Source organism: Oncorhynchus masou, chromosome 12 (genome assembly GCF_036934945.1).
Source record: "Oncorhynchus masou masou isolate Uvic2021 chromosome 12, UVic_Omas_1.1, whole genome shotgun sequence".
Taxonomy (NCBI): domain Eukaryota; kingdom Metazoa; phylum Chordata; class Actinopteri; order Salmoniformes; family Salmonidae; genus Oncorhynchus; species Oncorhynchus masou.
In genome coordinates this window covers 92,283,271-92,302,022 of record NC_088223.1, presented here as the reverse complement: position 1 = coordinate 92,302,022, position 18,752 = coordinate 92,283,271, and the positions used below count along the sequence as shown (strand labels likewise).

Genomic DNA, 18,752 nt, shown 5'->3' with positions numbered 1-18,752 from the left:
TCAATGGGTCACCAATGAAGGGGTTCGATTCATTTCAATGGGTCACCAATGAAGGGGTTCGATTCATTTCAATGGGTCACCAATGAGGGGGGTTCGATTCATGTCAACGGGTCACCAATGAAGCGGTTCGATTCATTTCAATGGGTCACCAATGAGGGGGGGTCGGTTCATTTCAATGGGTCACCAATGAGGGGGGTTCGATTCATTTCAATGGGTCACCAATGAAGCGGTTCGATTCATTTCAATGGGTCACTAATGAGGGGGGGTCGGTTCATTTCAACCGGGCGCCCGTGTATGTGTGTTTTTTACTTGCTGAAAGTTGGTTGCATTCCATTTGGATACGGTGTGGCAATACGAATGGTTTGTTTACATGGCAGGTTAGGTGAATTAGAATGAGGTTAGGAAAAGGATTAAGGTTAAAGCCAAATTAATGCGATAATGTGAATGTGGGCTCCGGAGGCATGCAGAGACCAAATCAAGCTTCGTACCACATTTCCATGTACCTCTTAAATGTTGTAACAATGCGGAGGACAATGCCATTTTATATAAAGTTTACATACCCTACATTACTCATCTCATACTGTACTCTATACCATATACTGTACCAAAATTAACTGCAAAGCTCACTGGGTTTTATTATTGGCCTTGTTTCGGGGGGTCATATCTAGATGGGATACTGCTTAACATGGGATATTTTCTCCTAACCTGCTACGAAAAGTACATTTTGAAATGTCCCTTCGAGAAACAATCTTTTTTGGGGGGCGGAGCTCGTTAGAATAATACTCAGCATGCTTTGGAATTGTCCATTTTTTTACATTTATATTTAGTTCATTTAGCAGACACTCATAAGACCAGAGTGACATCAGACTACTGATGCAGGGTGAAAAGGGGGCCACGGAATGGTGAACAGCTATAAAAAAATAAAATGGTATAGAAAAGTATTTCGAAAAATTTAAATTGCAGCTCTCAAAAGTATCTTGTTACAAAGAACATTGGAGAGTAGTTCAGCCCAGTGTAATATAAATGACAACATTCTCCGTTACTGACTGAAATACATATTTCAAATATATGCCTCTCTTTTTTTTGTATGTGTTCAAGGGGTGAGAAAGTGGCTGTGCTTCAACACACACGTGACTGACGTCACCTTCCTGAGCCAAAGAGGGAGGAGGAGGGGTTTGGGTGTCCCGATGTTGAGTGGATTTACACTACTACCAGACTGATTCACCTGTTGAACACGCTCAACAGTGACAACGCGACAGTTCGGGATTTAGCCAGAGCCTTCCTCATTCTGTGCCAACGGAGGACCATAAATCCATTGCGCATCTCCTTGTCCGGTCTGTGTTTCTTTTACACCTGCTACAGAAGAGAAGAATGCATTGATGTTGAGGTGATATAGAGAGCAGCTATTACTAAGCGAGGTATCTCTACCTGGAAATACATGATCGAAGTGATAGTTGGTATTCAGCAGTCATTTAAAGTATGCCTTATTTACTTTGAAGAACTACACGGTCCTGTTCCTTCAACCCACACTGCTCTGCCACGGTTTCCGAACACCACAAATACCCCATAATGACAAAAGGGAAAAAAGGTTTTGATTTAAAAGAAAATGCAAATTTGATGAAAAAAAAACTCGACTTATTTATATAAGTATTCAGACCCTTTGCTGTGAAACTCGAAATTGAGCTCAGGTGCATCCTGTTTCCATTGATCATCATTCAGATGAGATGTTTGTACAATGGTGCGTCATCCCTGGATCTGCAAATTGTAGTGGTTCTTTTTTTTTTACCTTTATTTAACTAGGCAAGTCAGTTAAGAACAAATTCTTATTTTCAATGACGGCCTAGGAACAGTGGGTTAACTGCCTGTTCAGGGACAGAACGATAGATTTGTACCTTGTCAGCTCGGGGATTTGAACTTGCAACCCTTCGGTTACTCGTCCAACGCTCTAACCACTAGGCTACCCTGCCGGTCTAGGCTGCCAGGTAAGGTGGATGAGACATGAACTAGTCTTTCTAAACACTTCATGATGACATAGTGTAGGCGTTATGAAGACCATGTAATGAGTTATCATTAAGTATGATTTACTATAAATATGTATTCATATTTATCTGTTTATCAAGGCCCTTCCTCAAATGCTCAGTTTGGCCGGGCTGCCAGTGTAACGGATGTGAAACGGCTAGCTCAGTTAGCGGTGCGCGCTAAATAGCGTTTCAATCGGTGACGTCACTTGCTCTGAGACCTTGAAGTAGTAGTTCCCCTTTGCTCTGCAGGGCTTTTGTGGAGCGATGGGTAACCATGCTTCGTGGGTGACTGTTGTTGATGTGGCAGAGGGTCCCTGGTTCACACCTGGCCATGGGCGACAGGACGGTATGAAGCTATACTGTTACACCAGCTCTCGGTTGGGTTTCGGGGGTTCCAAAACTTCTTCAATTTAAGAATGATGGAGGCCACTGTGTTCTTGGGGACCTTCAATGCTGTAGAAATGTTTTGGTACCCTTCTGTAGATCTGTGCCTCGACCTCTACAGACAATTCCTTTGACCTCATGGCTTGGTTTTTGCTCTGACATGCACTGTCAACTTATATAGACAGGTGTGCCTTTTCCAAATCATGTCCAATCAATTGAATTTACCACAGGTGGACTCCAATCATGATCAATGGAAACAGGATGCACCTGAGCTCTAATTACAAAGGGTCTGAAAACGTATGTAAATAAGGTACATCTGATTTTATATGAAATAAATTAGCAAAAATTTCTAAAATCCTGTTTTTGCTTTGTCATTATGGGGTATTGTGTGTAGATTGCTGGGAATTTTTTATTTCACCTTTATTTAACCAGGTAGGCAAGTTGAGAACAAGTTCTCATTTACAATTGCGACCTGGCCAAGATAAAGCAAAGCAGTTCGACACATATAACAACAACACAGAGTTACACATGGAGTAAAACAAACATACAGTCAATAATACAGTAGAAAAAGTCTATATACGATTGTGAGCAAATGAGGTGAGATAAGGGAGGTAAATGAGGTGAGATAAGGGAGGTAAATGAGGTGAGATAAGGGAGGTAAATGAGGTGAGATAAGGGAGGTAAATGAGGTGAGATAAGGAGGTAAATGAGGTGAGATAAGGGAGGTAAATGAGGTGAGATAAGGGAGGTAAAGGTAATAAGGGAGGTAAAGGTGAGATAAGGGAGGTAAATGAGGTGAGATAAGGGAAGTAAATGAGGTGAGATAAGGGAGGTAAATGAGGTGAGATAAGGGAGGTAAATGAGGTGAGATAAGGGAGGTAAATGAGGTGAGATAAGGGAAGTGAATGAGGTGAGATAAGGGAGGTAAATGAGGTGAGATAAGGGAGGTAAATGAGGTGAGATAAGGGAGGTAAATGAGGTGAGATAAGGGAGGTAAATGAGGTGAGATAAGGGAGGTAAATGAGGTGAGATAAGGGAAGTAAATGAGGTGAGATAAGGGAGGTAAATGAGGTGAGATAAGGGAGGTAAATGAGGTGAGATAAGGGAGGTAAATGAGGTGAGATAAGGGAGGTAAATGAGGTGAGATAAGGGAGGTAAATGAGGTGAGATAAGGGAGGTAAATGAGGTGAGATAAGGGAGGTAAATGAGGTGAGATAAGGGAGGTAAATGAGGTGAGATAAGGGAGGTAAATGAGGTGAGATAAGGGAGGTAAATGAGGTGAGATAAGGGAGGTAAATGAGGTGAGATAAGGGAAGTAAATGAGGTGAGATAAGGGAGGTAAATGAGGTGAGATAAGGGAAGTGAATGAGGTGAGATAAGGGAGGTAAATGAGGTGAGATAAGGGAGGTAAATGAGGTGAGATAAGGGAGGTAAATGAGGTGAGATAAGGGAGGTAAATGCAATAAAAAGAAAATAAATAATAAAAAATAAATAACAATGTAATCCATTATAGAACAAGGCTGTAACGTAACAACACGTGGAGAAAGTCAAGGGGTCTGAAAGCACTGTATACATTGCGAAAAACAAACATTAGGTTCACCTTCCTAATATTGAGTTGCGCACCCCCCCCCCCCCCCTTTGCCCCCAGAACAGGCTCAATTCGAGATGTTGAATGCCTTCCATGGGAATGCTGGCCCATGTTGACTCCAATGCTTCCAACAGTTGTGTCAAGATGGCTGGATGTCCTTTGGGTGGTGGACCATTCTTGATACACACGGGGAAACTGTTGAGCGTGAAAAACTCAGCAGCATTGCAGTTCTTGATTACAAACCGGTGCGCCTGGCACCTACTACCATACCCCGTTCGAAGGCACTTATATATTGTTTCTTTCCCAGTCACCCTCTGAATGACACACATACACAATCCATGTCGCAATTATCTCAAGGCTTAAAAATCCTTCTTTAACCCGTCTCCTCCCCTTCATCTACACTGATTGAAGTGGATTTAACAGGTGACATCAATAAGGGATCATAGCTTTCACCTGGACTCACCTGGTCAGTCTATGTCATGGAAAGAGCAGGTGTTCTTAATGTTTTGTACACTCAGTGTATGAATCTATTTCTTGATTTCTATGTATTTGTTTTGTATTGTTAGATATTACTGCACTGTTGGAGATAAGACACACATGCGGTAACAACTTGGTCGATTTGACACTCATTGCTTAACCCGTAGCCCTGGTAAAGCCGACAGACTCCCTGCATATTCCTCAGTCCAACACGTCCTCGTCCAGTTAATGTGAGTGGGGACATTGGGGACAGTTACCGTTAAACACGCGTGTGAAGTTTGTGTGTGTGTTTGTGCACGTTTGTGCCTGCGTGTGTATGTAGCAGTGTGTGTGTGACTGCATGCAGAGTGTGTATGTGCCTCTGTGATTTGTGCGTGTGCACGTGTGTTCGGTATAAAAACAGAGGCAGCGTCATTTGAAGACGTGAGACAAAGAGACAGGGACCACGTCTTCCTCCCAGTCCCCAACGCTGCTGCTGGTCTCCAGGTCCTGGGCCTCCGACCTCTTCAGAGGAACCATGACCTTCGACCCCATAGGGACCAACACAGACGGAACCTACAGGGTAAGACCAGTGACCTCACCAATTTAAACATTTTTTATTTTTTTTATTTAACTAGGCAACTCAGTTAAGAACAAATTCTTATTTACAATGACAGCCTAGGAACAGTGGGTTAACTGCCTGTTCAGGGGCAGAACAACAGCTCAGAGATTCGACCTAGCAACTTTTCGGTTACTCGACGCTCTAAACACCTGCATAAACAAACACAAACATACTGATGATGCTTCCTATATTCAAGTGTTTGTTTTTTTTTCCTGAGAGAAATACTTTTTCTAACCTCATCAGACTGGTTAAACAGACTTGTAAAAATAGATTCAATAGACTGGCAATATATTTGGCCAATGTGAATGTAATTTCAATCAATCCACCAGACAGTAAATAATTTAAAAAATAATCCTTCATTCTCGGAATCTAGAATTATCCCCCACAACTAATTTTTCCAAAAGAGGATAAAACGCCAAAAACATTAATCTGTCTTCATGTACCTTTTGAGTTCCTTCTCGGAACATTTGTTACTAGATGGTTCTCATATGTTTTATTCCCTATGCAAATATTGGCAAATATTGGTGCAAACACTACGCATGTCTGGTCCTGGGTCTGTGAAAAGCCCAGTCCACAACAGATCACCTGATAAAATCTAGACTCGTATTAACTGGACTGGTTCAGTTGTGTTAAGATATTTTAAAACTGTAGCCGAGCAAAAGGCCTTAACAGAAAATAGGACCAAAATCTGCGACTGACCTAGATAGTAGAATCTTCACAAACAATCATCAAAACAGATGAAAATCTCCACTGAAAAACCGTTTGAGTTGAGAGGAGTCTAGATTTTCTCAAATGGTCACGAGCTCGATCTGATCTGCAACGAGACGAGGAGTTGCGTTACAATTTTAGAACTGTTGCCAAGCCCTGCAACTGACCAAGATAGTTGACTTTATTTTCAGCGATCGTTGGCAATGCGTGCGTGATCTGCAACGAGACGAGCATGATGGTGGCTTTGGAGAAGGCCTCCATCGTGGGTCTCCATGAGAACCATCTGCATCTCAGCGACCTGTCTTGCAGCCTGAGCTCTAATGTCTACCACTGTCTTCAGGACCATGGGTCTCAGCGATTGCGGAACCAAGCTGGAGGTCAGGGCCGGGTCTCATAACCATTTATTCAGAAGATAACATTTCTCTCTCTCTTTTTTTAAATTTGTATTAATCGGTTCCAAATGGTTTTCTCCAGTTTGTTCTTGCTAGATTATATTTAAAAATATATATATATATATATTTTACACACATTACGGAAATCTGCCCATGTCTTCTCAATGGATCTTATTAATCCGTTGTTGACATAGAAAGTAAAACAGTCTGCACCTTGCTATCCAGGACCAAACTTGGTACACGACAGCATTCAAGGGTCGGATTCCTGGACACAGATTAAGCCTAATCCTGGATTAAAAACAAGATCGATGGAGAATCTCTATTGAAAAATGCTTTTAGTCCAGGATTAGCCTTAATCTGTATCTGGGGGGTTGTTATGATTCTACAGGTACGATCTCTGACGCAACCTCTTCAAAATGTGCTGTTTTTCAGGAAGGGAAGGGGACAAACTGATCTTCAGAAACGAGATTACGTTCTTTTGACGACTCCGGTACTGTGATCAACAGGAGGCTGAGTGGGTGGAGCTTGAGTTCTGCTGTGTCTAACCCCCAAAGAAGGGCAACCTGGAATCGCTGATTCCAAGAGAAAGGCTTTAGGAAGGTCACCTACTATCATCAGGATGGTGGATCCAGCCAGTTACCCAGTGGAGGTGTGTATGTAACAGGGGTAGTTCAGTGAACTAGGCTCTCAAATAATGACTTACCTGACGTTACACATCCGAAGTGAATGCCTAGCGTTTTAGCTTACTGGGCTAACAGTCTTGAGTCGTGCTGATGACCCAGCTTCAAGTAGACGGATATTGCGCCATGCAGTTTGCCAATGAATACTGCCCTTTTTACTTCTCAAGAGGAGTTAGCTGATGTAGAGACAAACAACCGTAGTTGGCACACATTTAGGATCAGTTGACTCTCCCCAAACCCTAACCGTAATAATTGAAGGGCGGGAATGAATCTGATTCTAGAACAGTGTCCAGGAACATAACGTAATCCTTCTTCTTTTGTGGTTCCAGGTGGATCTGAAGGAGATGGTCGACACGTCCACAACCTCCGTCCACAACACTGAGATGTTTGTGGAGTCCCGCAAGACCACGCTCTCAGACAACCCGGATGATCCTGACCACTACAGCATCATCCAAAATGGGTCAGGGACAACAACAAAAACACATTGGTTCCTTGTTGTATACGTTCATCATATACTTTACTGCAGCACCGGTTATAACACTATATACAGGGGCCTCCCGGGTGGCGCGGTGCCACCAGAGACTCTGGGTTCGCGCCCAGGCTCTGTCGTATCCGGCCGCGACCGGGAGGTCCGCACAATTGGCTGAGCGTCGTCCAGGTTAGGGAGGGTTTGGCCGGTAGGGATGTCCTTGTCTCATCGCGCACCAGCGACTCCTGTGGCGGGCCGGGCGCAGTAGCACGCTAACGCACGGCTGGCTTTCAGGTTGGACGCGCTAAACGTGTTAAAGAAGCAGTGTGGCTTGGTTGGGTTGTGTATCGGAGGACACATGACCTTCGACCTTCGTCTCTCCTGAGCCCGTACGGGAGTTGTAGCAATAAGACAAGATAGTAGCTACTAACAATTGGATACCACGAAATTGGGGAGAAAAAGGGGGTAAAAAAATATATTTAAAAAAAATAACACTATATACATACTTATATATACTTTATATACAACAGTAGTTGTGCTAATCCCTTTCGTAAGAACGTTTTGGAACGACACACTTAATTTGACCCTATTTTCTTTCACAAGCTGCAAGGAGGACGAAACGGGTTGAGATCTCCTCCCTCATCCCAGTTCCATTTTGCAACGGAAGCTTTTTCAAGTTCATTGACCAGGTGGGTTATTGGGCACCTGCTTGGTTTTCCTTGCCAAACTATATGGGTTTGACTGTGGGTTGGAAGTTATGTCATCTTTTCTAAAATAGCCTTTGGGAAGTATTCGGACCCCCTTGACGTTACATTACAGCCTAAAATGGATTAAATTGTTGGTTTTTCCCACTTATCAATTTACACACAACACCCCATAATGACAAAGAAAAACAGATTTTGTTTAGACATTTTACCAAATTTATAACAAATAAAAAATGAGTATTCAGACCCTTTACTCAGTACTTTGTTGAAGCAACTTTGGCAGCGATTACAGCATCGAACCTTTTACTTAGTACTTTGTTGAAGCACCTTTGGCAGCGATTACAGCATCGAACCTTTTACTTAGTACTTTGTTGAAGCACCTTTGGCAGTGATTACAGCCTCAAGTCTTCTTGGGTATGATGCTACCTGTATCTTCTCTGCAGATCCTCTCAAGCTCTGTCAGGTTGGATGGGGAGCGTTGCTGCACAGTTGTTTTCAGGTCTCCAGAGATGTTCGATCAGGTTCAAGTCTGGGCTCTGGCTAGGCCATTCAATCGACATTCAGAGACTTGTCCCGAAACCCTTTCTGCATTGTCTTGGCTGTGTGCTTAGGTTCGTTGTCCAGTTGGAAGGTAAACCTTCGCCTCAGTCTGAGGTCCTGAGCACTCTGGAGCAGGTTTTCATCAAGGATCTCTCTGTACGTTGCTATGTTCATCTTTGCCTCGATCCTGACTAGTCTCCCTGCTACTGAAAAACATCACCACAGCATGATGCTGCCACCACCATGCTTCACCTTGGATGGTGCCAGGTTTCCTCCAGACATGACTCTTGGAATTCTGGCCAAAGAGTTCAATCTTGGTTTCATCAGACCAGAGAATCTTGTTTCTCATGGTCTGAGAGTCTTCAGGTGCCTTCTGGCAAACTCCAAGCAGGCTGTCATGTGCCTTTTACTGAGGAGTGGTTTCCGTCTGGCCACTCTACCATAAAGGCCTTATTAGTGGAGTGCTGCAGAGATGGCTGTCCTTCTGGAAGGTTCTCCCATCTCCACAGAGGAACTCTATTCAATTCAAGGGGCTTTATTGGCATGGGTAACATGTGTTAACATTGCCAAAGCAAGTAAGGTAGATAATATATAAAGTGAAATAAACAATAAAAATTAACAGTAGACATCACACATACAGAAGTTTCAAAACAATAAAGACATTACAAATGTCATATTATATATATACTCTGTCAGAGTGACCATCAGGTTCTTGATCACCTCCCTGACCAAGACCCTTCTACCCTGATTACTCAGTTTGACCGGGCGGCCAGCTCGAGGAAGAGTCTTCGTGGTTCCAAACTTCTTCCATTTAAGAATGACGGAGGCCGTTGTTTTCTTGGGGACCTTCAATGATACAGACAATTTCTGGTAACCCTTCCCCAGATCTGTGCCTCGACACAATCCTGTCTCAGAGCTCTACGGACAATTCCTTCGAACGTTATGGCTTGGTCTGAGGACTTGTAAGCCTGTTGTAAGGCAGGTCCTCACCAGACATCACCGGCAACAACGTCGCCTATGGGCACAAACCCACCGTCGCTGGGCCAGACAGGACTGGCAAAAAGTGCTCTTCACTGACGAGTCGCGGTTTTGTCTCACCAGGGGTGATGGTCGGATTCGTGTTTATCGTCAAAGGAATGAGTGTTACACCGAGGCCTGTACTCTGGAGAGGGATCTATTGGAGGTGGAGGGTCCGTCATGGTCTGGGACGGTGTGTCACAGTATCATCGGACTGAGCTTGTTGTCATTGCAGGCAATCTCAACGCTGTGCGTTACAGGGAAGACATCCTCTTCCCTCGTGGTACCCTTCCTGCAGGCTCATCCTGACATGACCCCCCCAGCATGACAATGCCACCAGCTATACTGCTCGTTCTGTGCTTGATTTCCTGCAAGACAGGAATGCCAGTGTTCTGCCATGGCCAGTGAAGAGCCCGGATCTCAATCCCATAGAACACCCTGGGACATGTTGGATCGGAGGGCTAGGGCCATTTCCCCCCCAGCAATGTCCAGGATCTTGCAGGTGTCTTGGTGGAAGAGTGGTGTAACATCTCACAGCAAGAACTGGCAAATCTGGTGCAGTCCATGGGGAGGAGATGCACTGCAGTGCTTAATGCAGCTGATGGCCACACCAGATACTGACTGTTACTTTTGATTTTGACCCCCACCTTTGTTCAGGGACACATTATTCCATTTCTGTTAGTCACATGTCTGTGGAACCTGTTCAGTTTATGTCTCAGTTGTTGAATCTTGTTATGTTCATACAAATATTTACAGATGTTAAGATTGCTGAAAACGCAGTTGACAGTGAGAGGACGTTTCTTTTTTATGCTGAGTTTAGGAGTCTATTTCCTGTTTCTGTAGCTTGAGGCAGCTTGATGTACAACGAACAAAAAATATCAACGCAACATGTAAAGTGTTGGTCCCATGTTTCATGAGCTGAAATAAAAGATCCCAGAAACGTTCCATATGCACAGAAAGCTTATTTCTGACGAATCTGTTTACATCCCTGTCAGTGAGCATTTCTCCTTCGCCAAGATAATCCATCCACCTGACAGGTGTGGCATATCAAGGAGCTGATTAAACAGTATGATCATTACACAGGTGCACCTTGTGCTGGGGACAACAAAAGGCCACTCTAAAATGTATAGTTTTTCTACACCACACAATGCCACAAATGTCTCAAGTTTTGAGGGAGTGTGTTTGCAATTGGCGTGCTGACTGCAGGAATATCCACCAGAGCTGTTGCCAGAATGTTCCTTTCTCTACCATAAGCCACCTCCAACGTCGTTTTAGAGATTTGGGCAGTACGTCCAACCCGCCTCCCAACCGCAGACCTCATGTTTGGCGTCGTGTGGGTGAGCGGCTTGCTGATGTCAACGTTGTGAACAGGGTGTCCCATGGTGGCGGTGGGGTTATGGTATGGGCAGGCATAACCTACGGACAACCAACACAATTGCATTTTATTGATGGCAATTTGAATGCACAAGGATACCGTGACAAGATCCTGAGGCCCATTGTCGTGCCAATCATCCTCCATCCAACACCTCATTTTCAGCATACAATCTGTACACATTTCCTGGAAGAAGCAAGTTCTAAAATAAAAACGTAAAAGTCTTAGCTCTGCAGTTTGGGACAAAAACATCCACATCTGTACCTGTTGCATATCAACAGTGATAGGAGTTGTTGTATTTCTTTTTGCATTGAGCAATGAGCCCCTCCTGTGGCCACTGGTGTAAATACAGTCATGTCTGGAAGAAGCAGCAAAGTAGCATACAGAGAGAGAGAGAGAGCAGAGCAGTTTAGAGAGAGCAGGAGGGAGAGCCATCCCAGAGTGAGTCATTGGTAGCGTCTTCAGGGAGGGAGAAGCCCAGAGCTGGAGGGCAGGGAATGTTGGGAGGGAGGGCAGGGAATGTTGGGAGGGAGGACAAGGAATTCTGGAAGGGAGGGCAGGGAATGCTGGGAGGAAGGGCAGGGAATGTTGGGAGGAGGGACAGGGAATGTTGGGAGGGAGGGCAGGGAATGCTGGGAGGGAGGACAGGGAATGCTGGGAGGGAGGGTAGGGAATGCTGGGAGGAAGGACAGGGAATGCTGGGAGGGAGGGCAGGGAATGCTGGGAGGGAGGGCAGGGAATGCTGGGAGGGAGGGCAGGGAATGTTGGGAGGGAGGACAAGGAATTCTGGGAGGGCAGGGAATGCTGGGAGGGAGGACAAGGAATGCTGGGAGGGAGGGCAGGGAATGCTGGGAGAAAGGGCAGGGGATGCTGGAAGGAAGGACAGGGGATGCTGGGAGAGAGGGCAAGGAATGCTGGGAGGGAGGGCAGGGAATGCTGGGAGGGAGGGTAGGGGATGCTGGGAGGGAGGGTAGGGGATGCTGGGAGGGAGGGCAGGGAATGCTGGGAGGGAGGGCAGGGAATGCTGGGAGGAAGGGCAGGGAATGCTAAAATGCTAATGTTTCTAGCACCAAAAATGCAATAATATATAAGGTCCCAAAATTTCTAAAATCAGGTTTTGCTTTGTAATTATGTTGTATTGTGTGTAGTTTGAGGGGGGGGGAGGAACTATTTAATCAATTTTAGAATGAGGATGTAACATAACAGAATGTGGAAAAAGCCAAGGGGTCTGAATACTTTCCGAATGCACTGTAGACATGGCACGTGAGCAGGAGGGACACAGGATGTTCACCAATCCTGGACGGGGGCCCCCGAATGATAAAGTTTGGCAACCCCCCCCCCCCCCCCCCAGATCTAGAAGGTGGTGCATCAATGCTGGGATGAGAGACTGATGAAACACAGAGACACTTTAATAATGTTTGCATACTGTTTGACCCACTTTACATACAATATTCTAGTTATGGATCATCCTTTATATAACTACTGCTGTATGCACCATCAATATGTATATTCCGGACTCTGATATTTCAGAATAAAATTTTAAAAATTACAACTTTTGCTGCATTTTTGGAGAGAGAAACATTAGCATTTCACTGAACGTGAGAAAACATCTGCAAAACTGTGCACGTGACCGACCTATAAACTTTAATTTGAACTTATCGCACGAACCACCAACTAAACACTGTTGGAGATTCCCCTCCAGAGAATGTATAAAGAAAAAATATATATACCTTATTTACATAAGTATTCAGACCCCGCCTTATTTACATAAGTATTCAGACCCCGCCTTATTTACATAAGTATTCAGACCCCGCCTTATTTACATAAGTATTCAGACCCCGCCCTATTTACATAGGTATTCAGACCCCACCTTATTTACATAAGTATTCAGACCCCGCCTTATTTACATAGGTATTCAGACCCCGCCTTATTTACATAAGTATTCAGACCCCATCTTATTTACATAAGTATTCAGACCCCGCCTTATCTACATAGGTATTCAGACCCCGCCTTATTTACATAAGTATTCAGACCCCATCTTATTTACATAGGTATTCAGACCCCGCCTTATTTACATAAGTATTCAGACCCCACACACACACGCACACACACACAGAGACACACACACACACAGAGACACACACGCACACACACACACACACTAAAGGGAATAGAGTCATTTGGGACCAGTAGTGGGTAAAATCACTGTGGTAACCAATCCAGTAGAACCACATCATAATCTAAGTGTTGTGATGATTGCGTTGTTTTCTCTGTAACCTGTTAGTTGATTGACACCGTGATATATATATATATATATATATATAGGGCCTAAAGGCAGAGACAATAAGAAGACACAGTGGTAGAATAAATTCAACCACACCTTTTTGTTTTATCACAAACCCAGAGAGCAACATCTGTCTGGTGGAGTCCACGAAGCATATTGCATGTAACAAACAGTTACCTACAGCATGGTCAAGCAAGTTAATGTTTCAGACATTTTCAAACTGACTAAACAACTGTTGATTTAGAAACACAGAGTTAGTTACCTCAAGGCACAAAGAAAACACGAGCTGCCTCTACTATTCCAGCACCATTTCATTATCAAATCACCTATACTTAGTGTAATACAGTGACAACTAAATGATACCAAAACAATTTAGTCTAATCAACCTAAGATAAATATGATGTGGCTGTCCATGGTGATTTCAGTGTGTGTGTGTGTGTGTGTGTTTGCAAGTACAAAAAACATTTCGACTCACCCTAATGCCACCCTCCTCTCTTTCATTGTTGAGGAAACAGTCTGTGACTCATACAGTACCTGCTTTTACTGTTTGTTGTTCCTGGATACCTGGATAAAATGCCCGCTCGCTAGCCTAACTTCCTTTCATGGGCAAAGTTAAGCTAGTTAACATTAGCCTTCTACGGCTAGCTACATATTGAACTTCCATCCTCTCTGGCCAGGGGCACAACAATGTATGAATGAATGGTTGGATCAGAATTACCGTTATAATCATTAGCCAGTGTGGAGAATTAAGTGAAACCACAAGTCCAAATCCCCATCCTTATCCATGGCTAAATTAGGAAAATTACAATTTTACCTAGCTATCCACCGGAGGACAACAATTTGCATTTTTTTGTTCTGTTAATGACTTTTGATGTGATGTGAATAGTGCGAAGCCAAATTCAAACTGACTTCCCTTAACACTTTTTTTTGTGGTGTGCCAAGACCAATCACAGTTGAACTTGCTCAGTTTAGTTCAATGCTGATGGGCTATTTTTTTTTTATCAAGAATTACCAAAATACTGCCTTCCTTTGTATTCAATGCTACAACAATATTTTTTATTTTACCTTTTTTTAAACAGGCAAGTCAGTTAAGAACAAACTCTTATTTTCAATGACGGCCTAGGAACAGTGGGTTGACTGCCTGTTCAGGGGCAGAACAACAGATTTGTACCTTGTCAGCTCAGGGGTTTGAACTTGCAACCTTCCAGTTACTAGTCCAACGCTCTAACCACTAGGCTACCCTGCCGCTCATACTCTTTTGGACCAGACAGAATCAGATAGATGGGCTAGACATACACAGACAGAGTCAGATAGATGGGCTACACATACACAGACAGAATCAGATAGATGGGCTACACATACACAGACAGAATCAGATAGATGGGCTACACATACACAGACAGAATCAGATAGATGGCTACACATACACAGACAGAATCAGATAGATGGGCTAGACATACACAGACAGAATCAGATAGATGGGCTAGACATACACAGACAGAGGGGGCGCTGTCCCGCTCGCTCGGATGCTTTCTCCGGGTGAGATACATTCAGCCTCTTGTGAATTGAAATAAAATTATGAAACCACAGAGACATTATTTTATATTATTTTTCTTTTTTTTCCTCTGTACATTGTTTTGGGAATCTTGCCTTCCCTTGGTATCCATTAACACACGTCACTGGTCCTCAGTGATGTGCACGCAGAGGAACTGCACGCCCCCCGTCGCTGTGGATGGGGGCGTGCTCTCTCTGCTGTCTTCTGTAGTCCACCATCAGCTCCTTCATTTTGTTGACATGGAGGTAGAGGTTATTTTCCTGCCACTCTTCCAGGGCCCTCACCGCCTCCCTGTAGGCCGTCTCGTCGTTGTTGGTAATCAGGCCTACCACTGTTGTGTCGTCAGCGAACTTGATGATTGAGTTGGAGATGTGGATAAACTGGGAGTTACAGGAAGGGGGCTGAGCACACACCCCTGTGGGGCCCCGGTGTTGAGGATCAGTGTGGCGGAGGTGTTGTCGCCTACCTTCACCACCTGGGGTCCAGTCAGAAAGTCCAGGTGGAGGGTAAATTCAATTTCTATAATCTCTGACATTAACAGAATAGGGCTAAACTGATGTAGTTAAGGCTTGTGGATCAGGCGGTCGTCTGCTGATTGTTCAGCCGCTTTAAATGTCATGATGTAGTCGGGATGTGTTTTCAGGGACCAACAGCTGTAGAGGTCATGATGTAGACGGGATGTGTTTTCAGGGACCAACAGCTGTAGAGGTCATGATGTAGTCGGGATGTGTTTTCAGGGACCACCTGCTATAGAGGTCATGATGTAGACGGGATGTGTTTGTAGGGACCAACAGCTGTAGAGGTCATGATGTTGTCGGGATGTGTTTTCAGGGACCACCTGCTATAGAGGTCATGATGTAGTCGGGATGTGTTTTCAGGGACCACCTGCTATAGAGGTCATGATGTAGACGGGATGTGTTTGTAGGCACCAACAGCTGTAGAGGTCATGATGTAGTCGGGATGTGTTTTTAGGGACCACCTGCTATAGAGGTCATGATGTAGACGGGATGTGTTTTCAGGGACCACCTGCTATAGAGGTCATGATGTAGATGGAATGTGTTTGTAGGCACCAACAGCTGTAGAGGTCATGATGTTGTCGGGATGTGTTTTCAGGGACCACCTGCTATAGAGGTCATGATGTAGTCGGGATGTGTTTTCAGGGACCACCTGCTATAGAGGTCATGATGTAGACGGGATGTGTTTGTAGGCACCAACAGCTGTAGAGGTCATGATGTAGTCGGGATGTGTTTTCAGGGACCACCTGCTATAGAGGTCATGATGTAGATGGGATGTGTTTGTAGGGACCAACAGCTGTAGAGGTCATGATGTAGATGGGATGTGTTTGTAGGGACCAACAGCTGTAGAGGTCATGATGTAGACGGGATGTGTTTTCAGGGACCAACAGCTGTAGAGGTCATGATGTTGTCGGGATGTGTTTTCAGGGACCACCTGCTGTTGACGTCATGAGATTCTACTCATAGCAAACACAAAAACATGAGGCGGTTATGGAGGGAAATCACACATAGCCTGGCACATAGACACACAGACAGACGGAGAGAGATAGAGGGAGATACAGAGAGAGAGAGACAGACAGAGAGAGAGAGAGAGAGAGAGAGAGAGAGAGAGAGAGAGAGAGAGAGAGAGAGAGAGAGAGAGAGAGAGAGACAGAGAGAGAGAGAGAGAGAGAGAGAGAGAGAGAGAGAGAGAGAGAGAGAGACAGACAGACAGAGAGAGACAGAGAGAGAGAGAGAGAGAGAGAGAGAACCGGTTGTTCAGTGTTTCTCTTCCAGCAGCATACTTCCCCAGCGCCTGGTTACAGACCACACAGACAGGACCTGATTCCCATCGTCAGGACAACGGGGCCACCCACCAGCCAATTAGAGCTCTGGAAGATCTGTCCTGCATGCTGATTGGCTGCCTGGCCTGCAGCCTGTTGTGGAATGCCCATCCTTAACCCTTTCCCTACCATCAACACATCACGCCTCTTCTCAGAAAAAAACACTTTCTCTGTCCCAAATCCCAATAAGTTTGAAGAGAATCTTCGAAGCCAAATATACTTGTCGCCCTTCCTTAAAAAATGGATTATGCTATGACTATATGGTATGACTCAAACCTGAGTCTCTGACTTGGTCACTCCAACACCTTACACCAAGAGGACCAAACCTCTTGACCAGGTGGTTAGGTGATGTCCTCCTAAGGACGCTACAGTATTATAATGAGCCTTCTACCTCTACCCACCCAAAACGCGTAGATGAGTGAATAGACACCCTTTAAAGTGGCACTCCAGTCTCCTTTAACACCAGATTTACTTAAACAAAAAGGTCTCAATAGGTGGTCCAGGTAAGTCATGACATAGCACTGGACATAACATAAGACATAGCACTAGACAAAGCACTAGACATAGCACTGGACATAGCACTGGACATAGCACTAGACATAGCACTAGACATAGCACTGGACATAGCACTGGACATAGCACTAGACATAGCACTGGACATAGCACTAGACATAGCACTAGACATAGCACTGGACATAGCACTAGACATAGCACTAGACACAGTACCAGACATAGTACCAGACATAGCACTAGACACAGTACCAGACATAGTACCAGACATAGCACTAGACATAGCACTAGACACCGTACCAGACATAGCACTAGACATAGCACTAGACATAGCACTAGACAAAGCACTGGACATAGCACTAGACATAGCACTGGACATAGCACTAGACACAGTACCAGACATTGTACCAGACATAGCACTAGACATAGCACTAGACATAGCACTAGACATAGCACTAGACACAGCACTGGACACAGCACTGGACATAGCACTGGACATAGCACTGGACATAGCACAAGACAGTACTAGACATAGCACTAGACATAGCACTAGACATAGTACCAGACATAGCACTAGACATAGTACTAGACATAGCACTAGACATAGCACAAGACAGTACTAGACATAGCACTAGACATAGCACAAGACATAGCACTGGACATAGCACTAGACATAGCACTGGACATAGCACTAGACACAGTACCAGACATTGTACCAGACATAGCACTAGACATAGCACTAGACAAAGCACTAGACATAGTACCAGACATAGCACTAGACATAGCACTAGACACAGCACTGGACACAGCACTGGACATAGCACTGGACATAGCACAGGACATAACACTAGACAGTACTAGACATACCACTAGACATAGCACTAGGCATAGCACTAGACATAGCACTAGACATAGTACTAGACATAGCACTAGACATAGCACAAGACAGTACTAGACATAGTACTAGACATAGCACAAGACAGTACTAGACATAGCACTAGACACAGCACTAGACATAGCACTAGACATAGCACAGGACATAACACTAGACAGTACTAGACATACCACTAGACATAACACTGGACATAGCACTGGACATAGTACCAGACATAGCACGAGACATAGTACTAGACATAGCACTAGACATAGCACAAGACAGTACTAGACATAGCACTAGACATAGCACAAGACAGTACTAGACATAGCACTAGACATAGCACTAGACATAGCACTAGACATAGTACCAGACATAAAACTAGACACAGCACTAGACATAGCACTAGACATAGCACAAGACAGTACTAGACATAGCACTAGACATAGCACTAGACATAGCACTAGACATAGCACAAGACAGTACTAGACATAGCACTAGACATAGCACTAGACATAGCACTAGACATAGCACAGGACAGTACTAGACATAGCACTAGACATAGCACTAGACATAGTACCAGACATAACACTAGACACAGCACTAGACATAGCACTAGACATAGCACAAGACAGTACTAGACATAGCACTAGACATAGCACTAGACATAGCACAAGACAGTACTAGACATACCACTAGACACAGCACTAGACATAGCACTAGACACAGCACTAGACAT

The 18,752-nt window shown here is 44.4% G+C and overlaps 1 long non-coding RNA gene across 2 annotated transcripts; it reads left to right on the top strand.

Moving 5' to 3' along the window:
• Positions 1-3,768: 3,768 nt before the first annotated feature.
• On the top strand, positions 3,769-8,354 carry LOC135549253 (uncharacterized). 2 transcript variants are annotated; one of them, XR_010456971.1, is made up of 6 exons: positions 3,769-4,700; positions 4,874-5,032; positions 5,971-6,156; positions 6,678-6,820; positions 7,181-7,311; positions 7,924-8,354. It is a non-coding gene; the product is annotated as an uncharacterized LOC135549253 (long non-coding RNA). The 2 variants fall into 2 exon arrangements; XR_010456970.1 differs by having other exon boundaries at positions 7,181-8,354.
• Positions 8,355-18,752: the final 10,398 nt, after the last annotated feature.